We start from the raw sequence: 19,501 nt of genomic DNA, 5'->3' as shown, positions 1-19,501 counted from the left end.
GCGCCATCAGCTCTGCCATCAGCCATGCTTATTGCTTAGCATGCAGATGCCGGCTGCGGCGGCCGGAGCTTGCTTGCTCCGTCGTCAACCGACGTGGAGGAGGAGGATCCGGACCGGAGCGCGATCATCTCCTGCGTCATGCATTTTATTCTGCCGTGCTTGCTTTTCCTGCGGCGCGAATTGCGAGGCACGATGATGATCCATCCACATCCACTGTGAATATTATTGTATTCTTGATACGCCAATCTGGTGGGAGACTCGTGAATGAACCCTTTCTTTTCTTTTCTTTTTTCGACAGGAAATAGGCTCTATCTTCTACTAGTTAATTATGACTGGCACTGGCTTTGACAAAATGCATGGGATGGAAAGGGAGGGAAGAACGTTACCCAGCTGCCCGTGCCCGGGGCGATGGGTTTCCTTTTTTTAATTATACAGTACAACTCCGACACTCATAACGCATGCACACTAACACTTGTTATGATTTTTCCATCGCTACAGAAAGATTAGATGGAAGCAACAGCGGCCCCATCGCCTCGCTGCTGCATCTCCATCGGCATCGATCGAGGACAGGAGAACACCGCAGCAGCCCATGCCTTCAAGCTTTTTTTGGATCATCGCCATTATCTCGCAAAAAAAGTAGTATATTCTTACGGTGCGCTGGGAGAGTGGGAGGAACCGGATATCCTTGGCATTATTCAATAATTCCATGGCTTTTCAAGATTCCACAACTAATCCAAGCGTTGGATTCATTTATCCTTTCGTGTCCCCAAGTTAAATACCAAGACCGCAACAGCAATTCAGATAGCACTCGGCGTCGTGCATGCGGGACAAATGGTGCTCCCGTGGCAACGGAGATGGCGACGCACAGCTGATCGACGGTTTGCAGATAAACATCCACATAGGCTCGCACGTGGCAGCAAAGCCATTACTAACTCCCTCATTTCCAAATTATTTGTCATTTTAGATTTTGTAGATACATCTACTTTCCCATAGTATATCAAAAAAATTACGTATCTAGAAAAGTCAAAATAACAGCGGCGGAGGGAATACTTAATAACCTAATCCAAGCATTGGACGGCGATCCTTTTTTTATCCTATTGGCAGTATCGCACCTCCGCTATTTATAGGGGTGCTACCCTGCTCCGTAAATCACATGGGAAAAATGGTCAATAATGCATGTATACACACACACACACACACACACACACACACACACACACACACACACACACACTATATATATATGACCTAGAATTTGTGGACACAAGGAATAAGTAATTTTCTTAACATATGCTATATAAATGGGTTTTCTACATGATCTTGTTCTTGTTTTCTTTTATCCTTTGACTCTATGGAAGCTTCTATTTTCCTTGCAAATAGCGTAGCAGCCCCAGCTAGACCAACAAGAATCGGCAGACAAAAGGAATAAAAGGATTCTTTTTTGCACATGTGTTTCAAGTTTTCTTTTGTCCTTCGACTCTTAAAATTAAAGCTTCGATTTCAAACGCAACACAAATATATATATATATATATATATATATATATGATATAATATTCAACACCCACGGCGGAGCACCACCAGCACTCCGGCGAGGGAAAATTATGGTGCAACAATGTGAGGGTAGTAAAATCCTTAGAATGTGTGCTTTCAATGCATAATTGGCCATGAAGACCCTGATTTGTCGCGGTCATTGACTGAATTAATGCACGTCTGACTTTCTCGCACATCAATAAAGCATTGAATTACCAGTAAAAAGTGTGTCATGCAGGGGTCGTTCAACTACGGCCAAGTCAGCAATTTCAGAGATATACGGAAATGGGCGGGTGGTGTATAAAGTGGCATGTGTGGAAGTAAAAATAAGTGCTTCGTCCATTTTTTTATTCAACATCCACGGCGCCCCTCCTCCGACGGCATGGAAATTACGGTTAATGCTTGAGTCGGTAGTAAATTTTAATGTTTGGTTTGCTTGTAACGTAGTTTGCGGTGGATCTGGTAAAATTCTCATGGGTTGACGTGGCCACGGAGTATTTAATACATTTTTAATCTGTAGTGTGGAGTGCATCTGTAGTGAATCTCTGGAGCATGCAGCACATGCGGTATGCATGAAAATTCCATCGTATATCAATTAATGTAAAATTGCAGTGATTTCAGGAGTCTATTTAAATTTGCATGCCTACAATGAATGCTTGAAAGAGCAATATACGCCATTAGTTTTTGGGAAAGTGAATTAGCGCATAAACTGGTAATGATGGTGACAACTGGAACCTAACAGCCCTGCCTCCACTAATCTGGTATAAACAATAGAGGAGTAATTTTCGTATACTTTGCTCCAACTAATTACTTCCATAAATAATAAGAGTGAACAACAGAGCCTACGGTCTTACCTCCTCCAATAATCTGCTATGCGCGAGAGAGGAGCAATTTCTTGCCTCCTCCGTAAAGATCGTTTGGACGTTGGCTTGCATGCATGTTTTTGGGAGAAAGAGAGAGATTACATCCATGATGCAAAACTGAAATGTTATTGCACGATATGCATTCAATCCCTAATTCACAATATTGACCAATGCTATTTATAGTATGAGAGAATTTAGAGGAAGTTAACACTTGCATGCATTGGAGAGAGAGAGAGAATTAAGAGGGAGTTAACACTTGCATGCACGAATATTACTTCTTGAGATAACTAGTAGTGAATACCTCTCCAACTATTTTTCAATTGAAAATATGAGTATTTTATTTCAGATATCAAAAGTATATTCCAAATGTAGGAGTATTTTTTTTATCCTTCAAATGTCAGGTCTATATTTCAACTGACAAGAGGAGAATTCTTTTATTACCAAGTGTCAGGAGTTGTTTTTTTTGTCAAATGACAAGTGTATTTTCAGTTGAGTGCAGGAGTATTTTTCGAAGGCTATGAGTGTTTTGCAACAGACTACAATATTTTCAATTGACACAACTACTGCCAGGAGTATTTTTCAATTGACAAGGGAAGTATTTTTCAGTTGACAAGAGAAATTAAGCTCGCATTAATGGCAAAGGCCCACAAAATAGACAAAAAGATTTAGACAAGTAATTTTTTGGAGTACTTTTCGAAGAAGTAATTTTCAAACATAAAGAAGTAAATATCTTCAATGACTTTAAGTAATTTTTAAATTTAGGGCAGTATTTTATCAACATCTTGACAATAATAATCTTTTGAACTTCACAATTGTGCGACCAAACAAGAAGTAATATCCGGTATATGCAATCACATATCTTAAAAAATCACTAGTTGATCACACAAAATTTGATTCAACAAAGATTAAGTGATGTATAATCTGAAGCTGAACGCACTAACACATCAAATTCCCACTTTTTCATGGAGTGAGGACAAAAATCGTGTGGATTAACTGGGAGCTCTTGTTTTAGGAGGAAAGAGAGGGCAGAGAAATTAAGAAAGGTTATGGAGCTTTATTGGCTTATATTAATGCTGGCGAGGTAATAATTATCGCATCACGATTTTACTCGCCGGAGCATGTTCAACGCCGCCGGGGTGTTGAATACTATTCAACTATATATACACACTCTTCAAGTCTTCAGACGTCTATATTTTAAATGCAAACATGTTTCATACACATATATACTTCTCTTGCCCTCACGCACAACCCAAATAAAATTTAAAGCATGCTCGTGCCGAAACAACATTGGCAATGATTGAAGTTCACTCGGCAGGCTTCTTGAAATAATAAAGCTGAAGAAATTGCTTCCATGAGAATGACGTAGAAGCACCGAGCGAGATGATAGGGTCGCATTGCACACGTATCACCAAGTGGTCCAAGTCACAACCAAAACAAGCATCTGGCAACGGCCACGTTTTTGCAAGTTATTGCGTTGGCCCTGTCCTTCGGGTCGAGGTTTCATCCCCAGTGGCAGTAGAATCGCTCCTGTCACTTTACCACAGAGATTGGAATGAACTTGGAACGGGTTCCAGGATATTTCACACGCCAACTACGACTATTGGAAATTTGGAGGATTTGTAGAAAAAGAAAGAAAGGACGAGTAGTATGCTTTTACATCCTCTTTTTTTTTAAAAGCTCTTTTACATCCTCCTGCACTACGCCTGAACAGTTGAACTTAGGTTCATCCGATCTACACTTACAGAAACTACATCGAAATGAATGAGAAAAGAGTAACAAAGCTAGGTTTGAGGTGCCTCTCCGAAGCAATCTACGATTAACAACATGTCTGAAGATCTGATAAACGTGATAAACACTTCAGTACCAATCTTCATATAAATCCATTGCATGTGCTCGCAAGGCTTCCAAAAATTGATAGTTAAGACTCGTTTGATGCTAACTTTCTGAAGAAGAAGGAGAATTAAGTTGATTATTAATTTCATTGCTTGTGCGAAGGGGGCACATGGCCGGTGGTGTGATTGTCGCCAGCAAACTAAACAGCGCAAGAAAGCAACCACCTGAATGTGTTTCAGCATCCCCTGATGAGCAGCTGACTTTGGAATCATGGCCGTTTTTTTTTACAAAAAGAAACCATGATCGTATTAACTCGTGGTTATCGCTGAGCATTATACTAGTACTAATTGCGCCCTACCAGTAGCGTGCCACGAAATTAGATCATTGCTCAGAACTCAATTTCACATGGGTACACGATTTGGACGGGGAGCAGCCCTATGTCACCAAGAACAGAGCAGAGCAACAGTAAGAAGCATGGAAGGGACCTACTGCCACTCGTGAAGAAGCATCAGCAACAGTAAGAAACATGAGGATAGGTGTACCCTCCTTCCCGCAAAAGAAAGAAAAAAACTTCGTGGCCTCGTGGATTAGCATTTAGCAGAAGCGAAAGAACTCGCCAAAGATTCGATGTGTGCGTGCATCAGGACCCAAAAGAGTATGCAACAAAGCCACATGGCCTATCCTTCTGAAGGCAAGATTCTACCGTCACGATGTTGCATTTGGAGGGTATATTTGCCACCTGTCCACTCACTCCTCTTTCGAAGATTCCGCCGTTTCATCTCTAGTAAAGCGCTCGTGCCGAAATAGCTGCTGACAGGATGTCCAAGAACAGTGGGCTTCCTGAAACCTGCAATAATAGCTTTCATAAGAATGATGTTGAGCAGTTGAAGCACTGAGTTGAGCACCTGCTTCCATGAGATCAAAGCGTTTATCACGATGTACAGATCTTCGGTCAGTCGAACAGAGCAATTTTATCACGCTGCGGGTTGAAACCTCGACCAAAGGACAGCAGCATTGCACAGATCTGCCAGGAAAATGATCATAGCCTTGATGTGTTTCGTCTGGTGCATGTTTCCGACTTCCGAGTCGAGTCCAGGCGAGCAAGAATTTGGCCTCTTTGCCCAATTTTGGCTACCATTTGGTTGGGTGTCAAAATTGAGCTACCAAAGTCCATTTTAGCTGGCTCTGGACCTTTCCTGTGATCGGTCGAGGCCGGATTTTCTTAATCTAAAAAATATTCATTTTATAGTTTGCTATAAAGTACGTCAAATTATAGCCACCAGTTCATTTTAGTTTGGCTCAATTGCTTGTCGGTACGTGCTCACCCTTCTATACACGGGATATTTTGCATGCCAACTATGACAACCGGAGGAAAAACGGAATAGTTTCAATTTTCATCCTGGTCTAACATCTTCCTGTCGAGAACTCCGAAATTATAGTTCGGACAATAAGAAACATCACCAAAATGAACATGAATAACCAATGAAACGACCTTTGGGATCTGCAAGAGGGAGCACGCACGAATGATATCCCGGTAGCGTATTTTGAGGTGCCTCTCCAATCTTTTATGATCCGCTAAACGTGTTAGGCGTAGCGATAACTACCATGAACTCATCGCACGTTACTTTCAAATCTTTCAGAAACATAATTAAATCTATAAACGTCATACCTAAGGTGTGATTTTTTTTTTCGGCAGAAAACAAATTTGACAAACGTGACAACACCTCGTTTCTTTCAACGTCAACTCAGCAGGCAGCTCAGGAACAATAGTCAGGTTAAATGGTGAAGTACACCACACATCATATTATATATAGCCATATAGGCATCAGCGTTTCATGAGATTCAAATCAAACTCCGTCACATGGCAAAAGATATGGACGAAGAACCCATCGCGACAAGCAAAAACTTGTTAAGTCAAAAAGTTCAGCATAGCAAAAACATGGAATATCACCGACAATAAAAAAATCTGAAAAACATATACCTTCGCGCATTAGCAAAATCCGCCAATGGTTCACTGTGCTCGTGGATCAAGGCCTGGACAAGGCATCATGCAACAAAGCCATGACCTACCAGACAATGTTGTGTGACCTCGCATCGCTGCTGAGGAGAAACAAGGGGGAAAATCCAAAGGATTATTACAGAACAGGTTACATCACATCTGACTATCATGTGTTCCCAAAAAAGAGTAGCTATTTCTAAGGGATGCTACTGTTCAATCCCTTCACCTCACTTCTTGACCTCCTCATACTCAGCCTCTGGAGCCTGATCGCCACCGCTCTGAGGTCCAGATCCTGACTGTGAACCACCTGAGCCACCACCAGACGTGCTGCCCGATCTTTGAGACAGCCTTGTTGGCTGCCTCAAGTTTGGCCTTGATCTTCTCAATGTTGTCTGAGGCCATCTCCTGGCGGAGGTCAGCAATGGCTGCCTCAATCTCAGATGCAACCTCAGCTGGGATCTTGTCCCTGTACTCTCCGAGACTCTTCTCGATGCTGTAAATAGTGGTGTCTGCAGTGTTCCTGATGTCAATGAGGGCCTTCCGCTCCTGATCCTTCTGGGCATGCAGCTCAGCTTCTTGGACCATCTTCTGGATGTCAGCCTCAGACAGCCCACCAGAGGACCGGATGGTGATATTCTGCTCCTTCCCAGTGGCCTTATCTTTGGCAGAGACAGTCACGATTCCATTGGCATCGATGTCAAATGTGACCTCAATCTGAGGCAGACCTCTTGGGGCCGGAGGAATGCCCACAAGGTCAAATTCACCAAGAAGTTTGTTGTCTGCAGCCATCTCACGCTCACCTTGCAACACCCGGATACCAACTTGGGTCTGATTATCCGCAGCAGTTGAGAACGCCTGAAAAAATAGAGCCAAAGATCAGATCAAAGTAACCAAAGCTTGGGAGTGAATTATACAGCAACATGGATCAAATAATTTACACCGTCTACCAGAATCACTACGAGAAAAAAACCAATGAGTTAAGAGTTGAGAGACCAAAAGCTCATAATTCACTTCATATTAGATGGAAGTGCAAGGAGTCCACATGAGCCTGTATCAGAAACTACTACGAGAGATCACATTGCAACTTGTGACTACGCTCAATCAACATGTGAAATAGATGTCTAGACAAAATGCTTTGATAACATTCTAAGTTAAATCTGGAAGATAATGCTGCATACTCGGTAGGGTTGAAGAAATTTGCTCTTCAGTAGAAAGATCAGAGATATCATAACTCACCTGGCTTTTCTTTGTGGGAATTGTAGTGTTCCTGTTGATCAATCTGGTGAAGATACCACCGAGTGTCTCAATACCAAGTGACAGGGGAGTAACATCAAGGAGAAGAAGCTCCTTAACATCTCCACGGAGAATACCACCCTGAATGGCAGCACCCATGGCCACAGCCTCATCTGGGTTGACTCCTTTGCTTGGGCTCTTTCCAAAAATTTCAGAGACCACCTCCTGTACCTTTGGAACCCTGGTCATTCCACCAACAAGCAGAACTTCATCCACCTCCTTAGTGGATATTCCAGCATCCTTCAAGCAGTTCTTGCATGGATCCCTAGTCCTCTCAATCAGGTTGTGCACAAGAGCTTCAAACTTTGACCTTGTCAATGTGATGTTCAAATGCTTTGCTCCAGAAGCATCAGCTGTTATGAATGGTAGATTGATTTCAGTCTGAGAAGTCGATGAAAGTTCGACCTTTGCCTTCTCAGCAGCTTCACGAAGTCTCTGCAGGGCCAACCTGTCCTTAGACAGATCAATGCCCTCAGTTTTCTTGAAATCACTCACCAAGAATTCCAACAGTGTGTTATCAAAATCTTCACCACCCAAGAAGGTATCACCATTTGTTGCTTTGACCTGAGTAACAATACATAGAATTGGATCAGAAAAGAATGCATTTCAGAATATGTTTCCAGCACAAGGTGACTTTGAAAGTTATGAAGATATACCTCAAAAACTCCATTTGAGATCTCCAGAATAGAGATATCAAAAGTTCCTCCACCAAGATCAAAGACTGCTATCAAACCCTCCTTGTTGTTCATTCCATAAGACAGAGCAGCAGCTGTGGGTTCATTGATGATCCTCTCAACATCAAGGCCAGCAATGCGGCCAGCATCCTTTGTGGCCTGACGCTGAGCATCATTGAAATAAGCAGGAACAGTAATCACTGCCTTAGAGACAGATTTGCCAAGGTAAGATTCAGCTGTCTCCTTCATCTTGGTCAGCACAAATGCACCGACCTGACTTGGCGAGTACTGCTTGCCATCTGTTGTTTCAACCCAAGCATCACCATTTGGAGCCTTCACAATTTTGTATGGCACCATCTTCATCTCTTTCTGTGTCTGTGGATCATCAAAGCGGCGCCCAATCAACCGCTTTGTTCCAAAGAAAGTATTCTGGGGGTTGGTTACTGCCTGGCGCTTGGCCGGAGTTCCAACAAGCCTTTCACCTTTCTGAGTAAAAGCAACAACAGATGGTGTTGTTCGCGCACCTTCAGCGTTCTCAATGACTTTTGGGTTCTGCGGTAATTAGAAACTCAAATTAGTAAACACAAATGGGAGAAACAAAATCATGACAAGCAGACAGGTAAAATTCTTAGGAGTAGCTGACCTTTCCCTCCATAACAGCAACACATGAGTTAGTTGTTCCCAGATCAATTCCAATAACCTCATTTCCAGCTGCTTTTGCACTGAAAGCAATTTACCATGTGAATTAGCTTCACTACAATCAGAAATATGTGCCGAATTAAGGCAAGAGATCACTGTTACCTGAAAGGCCTTGCAAAATTACCCCATTTTGAGCACACATTGGCAGCACATGTCGACTGTAAGCTGGCGCCCAGCTGAAACAAGCACAATCACAGACAGTAAGAGCTCAGCTGCAAGCTACGAAACAGAAATAGTACTGTCTACAAATTGCTCAAGGTTCCCCTTCGGTCGTAGGCTCGTAGCTAGAATGACCGAAAATAAATCAAACAAAACAGCTGCAGACAAAAAATCTAATTGGTCATGGTGCAAACGCCAATTTATTCATGGTTAGCTCCATATCAGTAGTGAGATACCGGTCACCATTAATGCAATACATCCTGTGTGCAAGTAAGCATGTACAATCTTTTAACGGTAATACGAGACCATGAATAAAAAAACTCAGCAAGTAATTCCGGGTAGCCCCCAAACAATTTACACACGAAGTTCTCCCAAATCGTGAGCGACCACTCCTTCTACCAAAGGAGTAAGCTAACAACCACTAATTCGCTAATACCCCCGAGCACATCTAATCTACAAGCATTAATCTATCGTCCTCGCGTCAAATCCACGGCCACGTTAAACCCCATAAAATCTACAATCACCCCCCCCCCCAAAACACACACACACACAACCCTTCCTCCACGCGGATCAACAAACAAACCGCTAGATTACCAGCCACGAGACTACTACACCAACCATAACTAGAATCACGGAGACGGAGGAAGCTAGAGAGGAGGGGCCTTACAGATCCGAGAGGGGACGCGAGCTCCCGCCGCCGCGCGGCGCGGAGGAGCAGCGACGCCGCCATGCGTGGCTGGCTAGTCCCGGTCGCGGGGCGAGGAGGGTTTCGGCGGCGCTGCGGCACCTGCTGCCTTCGACTGCGAGATGGCGGCGAGGGTTTTGGGAGGGGACGGATGCTTCGGGAGACGGCGCGACGGGAAGGGGGTTGTGGGCGAGGTGGCTCGTGGTGGGCTTTATGAGGTCGAGGCCGCCGCGGGCGGATGGGTGACTGAACGGTGGGCCGCCACGTCGGGCGGGCCGGGTCTTTTTTATTTTTATATTTTTCAAAAAAAATTTACAGAAATATATTTTTGGTTTCAGATTTTACAGTTTTATACTCCTACCGCCCCTCTGCCGGTAGGGACTTATATGTAAATAAATATAATTTTTTTGCGCAAAGGTCCTTGGCGGGAGCCTGCCTGTAAGACTTAATCTGCAGCTGTCCCTTTTCTGATTTTGGTCAAGGAAGTCTGCAGTTTGCTAGCAGCCTTTGTTGACTTGCAGCCTTTGTTGACTTATGGCTCTAGGCCACTAATGTTCAGATAGTGATAGAAGTTATTAGCCATAACTGGTAGCACCTTAGAGTAGGTAGCAATGGTGTATAAATATGAATGCAATGCAATGAGAAAAGACAGTTCATTCTTGCCACATTCTAGTGTTCAGCTCTCAGCCAGCGCAGATAGCAGAGTGTATGTGTGTGCAGAAGAGCTCAGCTCTTCTTCTACCTTGGAGCTAAGGAGAGGGAGAGGAAGGTGACTAGGTTGCTTACCTGACTCTTGATTGCAGGGACCAACAAGTGGCATCAGAGCCGTACGGTGTCGTTCTAGCCCAGCGGCTGAACGATGGCTGGCGAAAACTCCCCGGCGTCCAATGCAGGCGACAAGGGGAAGGATGTCTCGGAGGTTGTGATCAGGACGGTTGAAAGCCCTTGTTTGGTTTTGGTAATTGAGTGACAACTTAGGTGGACTAATAAGTGTTTATGTTGAGATACACAGGAGATTAGTCCACACAAAGACACTAGTATGAGCAACATGTGCCATGGAGGAGAAATGGCTAAGGGTTGATGCTATGCTCATATAGTGTGATCGAGGAGCTCATTGCATATGAGACATGACATGGAGTTATGTGACCAAAGTGGAGAAGATCAAGACAAGGCTTGGCTTGATGGACCGGTTGCAATGGAGAAGGGCAAGTCAAGGCTTTGAAGCGAGGGACCGCGAGGCGGTGAAGCTTGGGCAAGATTTGGCGCCGATGGACCGAGGCAACGGTGAAGAGCGAGCAAGGTCAAGATCGATGTACCAAAGAGGTCATGTGATGATATGGAGTGGATCATATCATTTAAGGAAGATCAAGCCAAGTGTTGACTCATGAAGATGATCAAAAGGCTTGATGGAAGTTTGGTGCTTGTGTGGCATCAACATTTGGTAAGATGAAATGGAATGCGCAAGGCAAAGGTATGACTTGTAGGGCATTTCATTTCACCGGTCAAAGGTTGTGTAGAGAAGTGCATGACCGGATTTAGGATAGATGGCCGTACTATCAAGAGGGGCAAACTTGTTTGCATATCGGTCATCTAGTGCCACTTGAGCGATCTAACATTGCGATGTTGCTAGGATCGAGTGGCGTGGTGAGATCAAGTGAAAATCCTTTGTAAACATTTGTGAAATGCTAACACACATGCACATGGTGTTGCTCACGTGGTGGTGTTGGCACATTTGCAAAGGAGAAAGAGTTGGAGTTGATGTTGATCAACTTTGGGATGCAACTAAGGTTGAGGGCTGACTGAGTAACGGCGGACAGCCCGCACACGAGGGGCGGACAGTCCGCGACCGTTCCAGAGAGCTTGCAAAGTCTCTGGTGGGCTCGCGGACGGTCCGGCCCAGGTGGGCGGACGGTCCGCCACTTTGTTTCAAAGTTGTACCAGAAAGGGTATCTCTCTGGTGGGGTTCAAAGTTGAACGGCGGACAGTCCGCCCATGGGACGAGGACGGTCCGCAGGCTAAACTTAGATTTGTACCAGAGAGGTTGATTCTCTGGCTTGGGCTAAAAAGTGAACTGCGGACGGTCCGCCCTTGGGGCGCGGACGGTCCGCAGGCTAATTCGTTTTTTTTTTGTCCAGAGACGTTTTCGTTTCTGGTGGGTTGCACGATGTGAAGGGCGGACGGTCCGTCCCAGGGGTGCGGACGGTCCGCCCCTCAAACTTTAAGTTTGTCCAGAGACGCTGTCTCTCTGAGTGCTCAGAGTATCTGAACTGCGGACGGTCCGCCAATAGGACGCGGACAGTCCGCGAAAGCTCTAACGGTCGACTCTGACACATAATCATTGCAGATCTAGCCGTTGGGTTTGAATGGCGGACAGTCCGGTTTTTGTGAGGCGGACAGTCCGCGAAAACTCAGTTTTCACGGGATTTGAGTGTAACGGCTAGTTTGGGGCCACCCTCTATAAATAGAGGGTGTGGCCGGCCATTTGAGATGGCTGAGCACCTTGGGGACTTAGTGTCCATATGTGAGAGTGCTTGAGAGCCCTCTACTCACTCTAACTTGATAGTGATCATCCGATTGAGTGAGAGAGCGATTCTAGTGCGTTTGCGTTGAGAGATTGCATCGAGTGGCACTAGGTGATTGTGTTGCAAGCCGGTGCGCTTGTTACTCTTGGAGGTTGCCACCTCCTAGACGGCTTGGTGGCAAGAGGCTCCGTTGAAGCCCGCAAGAAGTTTGTGCGGTGCTCCGGAGAAGAGTTTGTGAGGGGTTTTGTGCTCACCCCGCGGGAGCCGCGAAGAGTAACTCTAGTTGAGCGAGACTTGAAGAGCAACAAGTGGTTCGGCCGGATCATGTGCTAGAGCTCGGTGTGAGCACTCCACGTGGGAGAGTGTGACTTGAGAGTCACCACTAGCAAGAGGATCGGCGGCAACCTTGGAGCTTGTCTCAACGGGGATTAGCTTGGTGGCAACCAAGTGAACCTCGGGATAAAAATCACCGTGTCAACTTTGTCTACTCTTCTCGGTGGTTTGCGTTCTCCAAATCACAAGCATTGTATTTACATTCTTCTATATCTTGTGCTTGTGTAGTTGCTCCTAGTGTAACTAGTTAGCTTGTGTAGCTTAATTAGTTGCTCTTGCTTAGATTGTGTAGCTAAGCAAGTTGAGCACTTGGATTTGGATTGTGTATCCTTGTCCTTGAGCATCTAGTGAGCTTAGGTTTGGCTTTGTGCTTTTGCTCATTAGATTTGTTTAGGAGCTCCCCCGGTTTGTGAAGTACTAGTGCTTAAGCTTGTGTGTCTTGGCATTAGAATTGTTAGGAGAGCTCTTACTAGCTTGGCACTCCATTTGCTTTGTGTAGGATCTTTTTTGGAGGTGCCTTAGAGTCATAGTTAGAGGGGTGAAGTCTTGGCTAAGCGAATAGTTTCAATTCCGCATAAGTTTCGGTTAGCCGGCGTAATTAATTTTACAAAGGACTATTCACCCCCCCTCTAGTCCGCCATCTCGACCCTACAAGTGGTATCAGAGCCGAGGTCTCTCATTTGTGGTCCTTACCGACCCGAGAGGATGGCGACTTATGGGCTAGATGTTGAGTGTCCACATATTTTTGATGGCACACACTTTGCACGATGGAAAAATTGGATGATATGCAATTTTAAATTTATTTGCCCTCAAATGTGGTGGATGGTGGATGTAGGTTTTTCTCATGTGTTAGATGAAGGAAATCTAACTCCAACACAAGAGAAATGCCTAGATCTAGACATCCAAGCTACTAACATCTTGTTTAGATCTTTGCATAATTGCATTCTTGGTGAGATCATGGACAAGGAAACCGCCCATGAGATTTGGAGTTATCTAAATGAGAAATATGGGGCGGCCTCCGATGATCATGATGATTATAAGACCAAGGAGGAAGTGCATGAGGATGATGAGCACATCCATGACATGGTGGTTGTGGAAGATTGCTCCACTTCATGGTCAAGTGATGACGATGATAATCAATCTACAACAAGTTCACTTGACATGATTGATGATGATTCAAGTGTTGCAAATTATGATTCTACTCCAAGCACACTTGATGATCAAGTTGGCTCATGCACGGATGATATTGCTACGTCAAGCTTATCTCCATCATCACATTGCTTCATGTCACAAGGTGACACAAAGGTATCAAATTGCAATGTGATTGATCCTAATTCATATGATGAGCTCTTGAATAGATATGCTAGCATGACCAAATTATTTGAGGAAGTGTTAGCCAAAACAATCAAATTTGAAAAAGAAAACTCTTTTCTCAAAGACACATGTGAACAACAAAAGCATCTACTTTATGTCATGAGTTGTTCACATGAGGAGTTAAAATTGACTCATGAGGAGCTTAGTGTTGCTCATGAGAACTTGGTACTAGACCATGCTTTACTCACTAGCAAGCTTTGTAATAAAGGAATTAAAACTAGTGAGAGCTCATCACATGGGTCAAATGATCAATTGCAAAATATTGCTAACCCTTGTGATGTAGGCAAGAAACATGTATCCACCTCTTGTGATGATTTATTGTCTATGCCATGTACTTCACATATAGATGCTTGTTCTTCTTCTACTATGCAATATGAGACTAACCTTGTAGAAGAAAACAAAGAGCTCCAAAGTCAAGTGAAGTATTTAAGCAACAAGATAGAGAGATGGACAAAATCAAAAGTCACCCTTGAAAGCATAATCAAAAATCAAAGAAGTTTCGGTGACATGAGTGGCATTGGTTCCAACAAGAGCAAAGCCAAAGGCAAGAAATGGGGCAAAAATAAATATAATAGAAAGATGAAGAAGCAAGAAGAAATGAAGCTATCTCATTTCATGTGCTTTTAATGCCATGAGATGGGACATCTTGCAAATGGTTGCCCCAACAAAGAAAAGCTAAAGTTAAAGAAGGAAGAAGAGAAGCTTAAACATATCAAATGCTTCAAGTGCCGCACTTGGGGTCACCTCACCTCAATGTGCCCAACCAAGCAATTGGTGAAGCAACAAGAACCTCAACCAAAGCCACAAGTTGAGCAAGAGAAGGCACCCCAACCTCAAGTCAAGATCAACCATGATGATCAAGTTGATGACTTGAAGATGATGAAAAAGAGAACAAGAAGGGGAGGCAAGGCAAGAACAAGGCATCCAACTCACATTCAAGATGCCAAGAAGTTGAGCAAGAACAAGATTCAAGAGAAGAATCCACATGCTCACATCAAGTGCCATAGTTGTGCAATATTGGGTCACCTAGCTTCGGGTTGCCCAAACAAGTTTGAGAAGAAGGCTCAAGCAAACAATGAGAAGCAAGGCAATGAGAAGCATCAAATGAGTAAGGAAGAAAAGGCTCAACAAAAGAGAAGATGCTACTTATGCCGGGAAAGGGGACACATGGCTTATTCATGTCCCTTAGGTAACAATTCTAAGCCTATTTCAATTGATGCAAATATTATGCTTAGAAAGGATGGTAATGGTACCTCATTTGTTAGTATTGCAAAACATCCCGCTATTCATACTAAGGCATTGCCAAAGTATGTTGCTCCTAACTTGAGAGGACCCAACCTAGTTTGGGTACCATCAAAATGTGGATAAATATGTGTAGGTACCAATGACATTGGAGGCTTGACTCAATTGGTTTTATCTTGTTCATCATGTGATTGAGTCAAGTAATTAAAGCCTAGTTCTATTCTCATCCCAATGTCAAATCAAAACAATGAAGTCCAAGTACTACAACATACAAATATCTTATTCTAGTTGTGATGATTTGTAGAAAATATTTGATGTTTTGCAAATTTATTTGAATTGAATCTTGTTTTGGATGAAAAATCATTTTGCATATTGGAAAATGAGTTAAATGTCATTTACTTCTCAAATATGGCTTGAAAACTAGTTCTTATGACATTTGGTTCTTTTGTGCATCCCTTGGTTCAAAATTCTGAATTTTTGAGGTATTTATGGGGTATTTATGAGTTTTCTTGATTTTACTCGAATTATTTTTGATTTCTCATTCTTTCTCACTCATATGAGTCTTTGGATAGTGTTCATGCTAATTTTGATATTTTTGGAATTTTATATGAGCATTGATCCCAATTCAAAGTTGAAATTGTGAAATTTTGAAAAATTCTGGGCTGTCTGAAATTTGGTAGTGCGGACAGTCCGCAGGTAAGAGGCGGACGGTCCGCCGTTAATGAGACTTGTTTACCAGAGGCTCTGATCAGCAGAAAATTAAAGCGCGGACAGTCCGCCCATGAATCGCGGACGGTCCGCCAGATGCACCGGTAAGCTTCGGTTACACCGATGATATGCCCACTATGCAAGCGCGGACGGTCCGCCAAGTATAAATAGAGGGTGTGGCCGGCCATTTGAGATGGCTGAGCACCTTGGGGACTTAGTGTCCATATGTGAGAGTGCTTGAGAGCCCTCTACTCACTCTAACTTGATAGTGATCATCCGATTGAGTGAGAGAGCGATTCTAGTGCGTTTGCGTTGAGAGATTGCATCGAGTGGCACTAGGTGATTGTGTTGCAAGCCGGTGCGCTTGTTACTCTTGGAGGTTGCCACCTCCTAGACGGCTTGGTGGCAAGAGGCTCCGTTGAAGCCCGCAAGAAGTTTGTGCGGTGCTCCGGAGAAGAGTTTGTGAGGGGTTTTGTGCTCACCCCGCGGGAGCCGCGAAGAGTAACTCTAGTTGAGCGAGACTTGAAGAGCAACAAGTGGTTCGGCCGGATCATGTGCTAGAGCTCGGTGTGAGCACTCCACGTGGGAGAGTGTGACTTGAGAGTCACCACTAGCAAGAGGATCGGCGGCAACCTTGGAGCTTGTCTCAACGGGGATTAGCTTGGTGGCAACCAAGTGAACCTCGGGATAAAAATCACCGTGTCAACTTTGTCTACTCTTCTCGGTGGTTTGCGTTCTCCAAATCACAAGCATTGTATTTACATTCTTCTATATCTTGTGCTTGTGTAGTTGCTCCTAGTGTAACTAGTTAGCTTGTGTAGCTTAATTAGTTGCTCTTGCTTAGATTGTGTAGCTAAGCAAGTTGAGCACTTGGATTTGGATTGTGTATCCTTGTCCTTGAGCATCTAGTGAGCTTAGGTTTGGCTTTGTGCTTTTGCTCATTAGATTTGTTTAGGAGCTCCCCCGGTTTGTGAAGTACTAGTGCTTAAGCTTGTGTGTCTTGGCATTAGAATTGTTAGGAGAGCTCTTACTAGCTTGGCACTCCATTTGCTTTGTGTAGGATCCTTTTTGGAGGTGCCTTAGAGTCATAGTTAGAGGGGTGAAGTCTTGGCTAAGCGAATAGTTTCAATTCCGCATAAGTTTCGGTTAGCCGGCGTAATTAATTTTACAAAGGACTATTCACCCCCCCCTCTAGTCCGCCATCTCGACCCTACAACGGTGCGGGAGACGAGCTCGCGGGACTGGCCGCAGCTCACTCGCACAAACTATGGCGAGTGGGTGGTGCTGATGAAGTGGCGGCTCAAGGCGCGCAAGCTCTGGATGGCCGTGGAAGTCGGCACCAAAGAAGACGATGAAGACGTCCAGGCCATGGACGCACTGCTGTCATCCACGCCACCAGAGTTCCACGAGGCCATCGGCAACAAGAAGACGGCGAAGGAGGCGTGGGACATGCTGGCTTCATTTCGAGTTGGCTCGGATCGAGCCAAGAGGGCCAAGGCGCAGCAGCTGCGCAGGGACTTCGACGACCTGAAGTTCCGCCACGGCGAGGCTGTGGAGGACTTTGCGCTCCGACTCCAGTCGTTGGCAAGCCAGTTGGCAACGCTGGGGAAGAAGTTGGAGGAGGAGGACGTCGTCTGCAAGCTGCTCCGCGCGTGCCCGGCCAAGTACAGCCAGATAGCGGTTACAATCGAGGCCACCTTGGACCTGGATCAGGTCTCGCTCGAGGACGTCGTCGGTCGACTTCGCCTGGCCGAAGGGCGTTCTGATGCGCCGCTGGAGCGGAGGCAGGAGAGCGGCAAGTTGCTGCTCACCGAGAAGGAGTGGAACGCGCGCATGAAGCGGCGGACCGGGGAGAACTCCTCAAGCCGCGGCGGGTATGCCGGCGGCAACAAGGCACGCGGGAATCCGCGCGGGAAGGGGAAAAAGAAGAAGAACTTCGACCCTGATTCCTACCGCAAGTGCAGCAAGATCGGGCACTGGGCTAAGGAGTGCCCGGAACGGAAAGAGAAGAAGGAGGAGGCCCACCTAGCTCAAGAAGAGAGCGACGACGACCACGCGCTGTTGATGGCACAGTACTACGCGCTGAAGGATGGCAAAGCAGAGGAGGCGGGCACGGAGTAGAGGACTACGCCGCAGCCCGTCAACCTTGACGAGCCAGAGGCGCGGGTGTTGCTGGGCGCGGTCGGCGACGAGCTGGAGCAGAGGTGGTACCTGGACTCTAGGGCCAGCAACCACATGACGGGGAGCAGGGCCGCCTTCTCTGACCTCGACGAAAGCAAGACCGGGACGGTCAAGTTCGGCGATGGCTCGCGGGTCATCATTTGTGGGCAGGGCACGGTCCTCTTCAGGTGCCGCAACGGCGAGCACCGTGCACTCCAGGAAGTGTATTACATTCCCCAGCTGCGCTCAAACATTGTGAGCTTGGGGCAGCTGGATGAGCACGGGTCGGAGGTGCTCGTCAAGGCCGGAGTACTAAGCATCAGGGACCGGGAACGGCGTCTTCTCGCCAAGGTAACACGTTCCTGTAACTGGCTTTTTCTCCTGGATTTGAAGGTGGAGCAGCCGGTGTGTCTCGCGGCGGCGTGCACGGAGGAACCATGGCTGTGGCATGGGAGGTTCGACCACTTGAGCTTTGAGGCGCTTGGACGCCTAGGCAATATGGTGACCGGGCTGCCGCAGATCAAGCGCGTCGACGAGCTCTGCGACAGCTGCTTGGCCGGGAAGCAGAGGCGTCTGCCGTTCCCAAAGGCGGCCAAGTACCGGGAACAGGAGGTGCTCCAGCTGGTCCACGGGGACCTGTGCGGGCCCATCACGCCAACGACGCATGGTGGTCGGAGATACTTCCTCCTGCTCGTGGACGACTGCAGTCGATATATGTGGCTGCAGCTCCTGACGAGCAAAGATGAGGCGGCGGAGGCCATCAGGCGCTTCAAGGCGCGGGCAGAGGCGGACTCCGGGAAGAGGCTGCGCGTCCTCAGAACCGACCGTGGCGGCGAGTTCACAGCGGTGGAATTCGCTAGCTACTGCGCAGGAGAGGGAGTGGCGCATCAACTGACGGCACCATATTCGCCACAGCAGAATGGCGTAGTCGAGCGGCGAAATCAAACCATCATTGGGATGGCATGCTCGATGATGAAGGCGAAGGCGATGCCGACAGAATTCTGGGGCGAGGCGGTGAGCACGGCGGTGTTCATCTTGAACCGCTCAACGACCAAGGCCCTGAAGGGGATGACGCCGTATCAGGCGTGGTATGGGCGTAAGCCAAACGTCTCGTACCTACGCACGTTCGGCTGCATCGGGCACGTGAAGACCGTCAAGCCAGGCCTTGGGAAGCTTGAAGATCGGAGCACCAAGATGGTGTTCCTGGGCTATGAAGATGGGACGAAAGCCTATCGGCTCTACGACCCAGCCCGGGGGAAGGTGGTGGTGTCCCGGGATGTCATTTTCGACGAGGTGGCGGCATGGAGTTGGAGCACGCCCGCGGCAGGGGAAGCAGAGGGGTCCGGCGGCGGCTTGACGGGCGAATTCGTCGTCGAGCAGCTGGTGATCGAGCGCCGGAGTGGCGCAGAGGAGGCAGCGCAGGAGC

The 19,501-nt window shown here is 46.2% G+C and overlaps 1 pseudogene across 1 annotated transcript; it reads right to left on the bottom strand.

Moving 5' to 3' along the window:
- Positions 1-6,169: 6,169 nt before the first annotated feature.
- Positions 6,170-9,928, bottom strand: LOC120648425 (annotated as a pseudogene). Its single transcript, XR_005664942.1, has 6 exons — positions 9,719-9,928; positions 8,995-9,068; positions 8,837-8,915; positions 8,176-8,745; positions 7,463-8,083; positions 6,170-7,081 (listed from the first exon to the last, which is right to left on the bottom strand). The product of XR_005664942.1 is annotated as a heat shock 70 kDa protein, mitochondrial-like (transcript).
- Between the last annotated feature and the right edge of the window lie 9,573 nt (positions 9,929-19,501).

This window comes from Panicum virgatum, chromosome 9K, assembly GCF_016808335.1.
Source record: "Panicum virgatum strain AP13 chromosome 9K, P.virgatum_v5, whole genome shotgun sequence".
In the NCBI taxonomy this organism is placed as follows: Eukaryota; Viridiplantae; Streptophyta; class Magnoliopsida; order Poales; family Poaceae; genus Panicum; species Panicum virgatum.
This window is presented reverse-complemented; position numbering and strand designations above follow the sequence as displayed.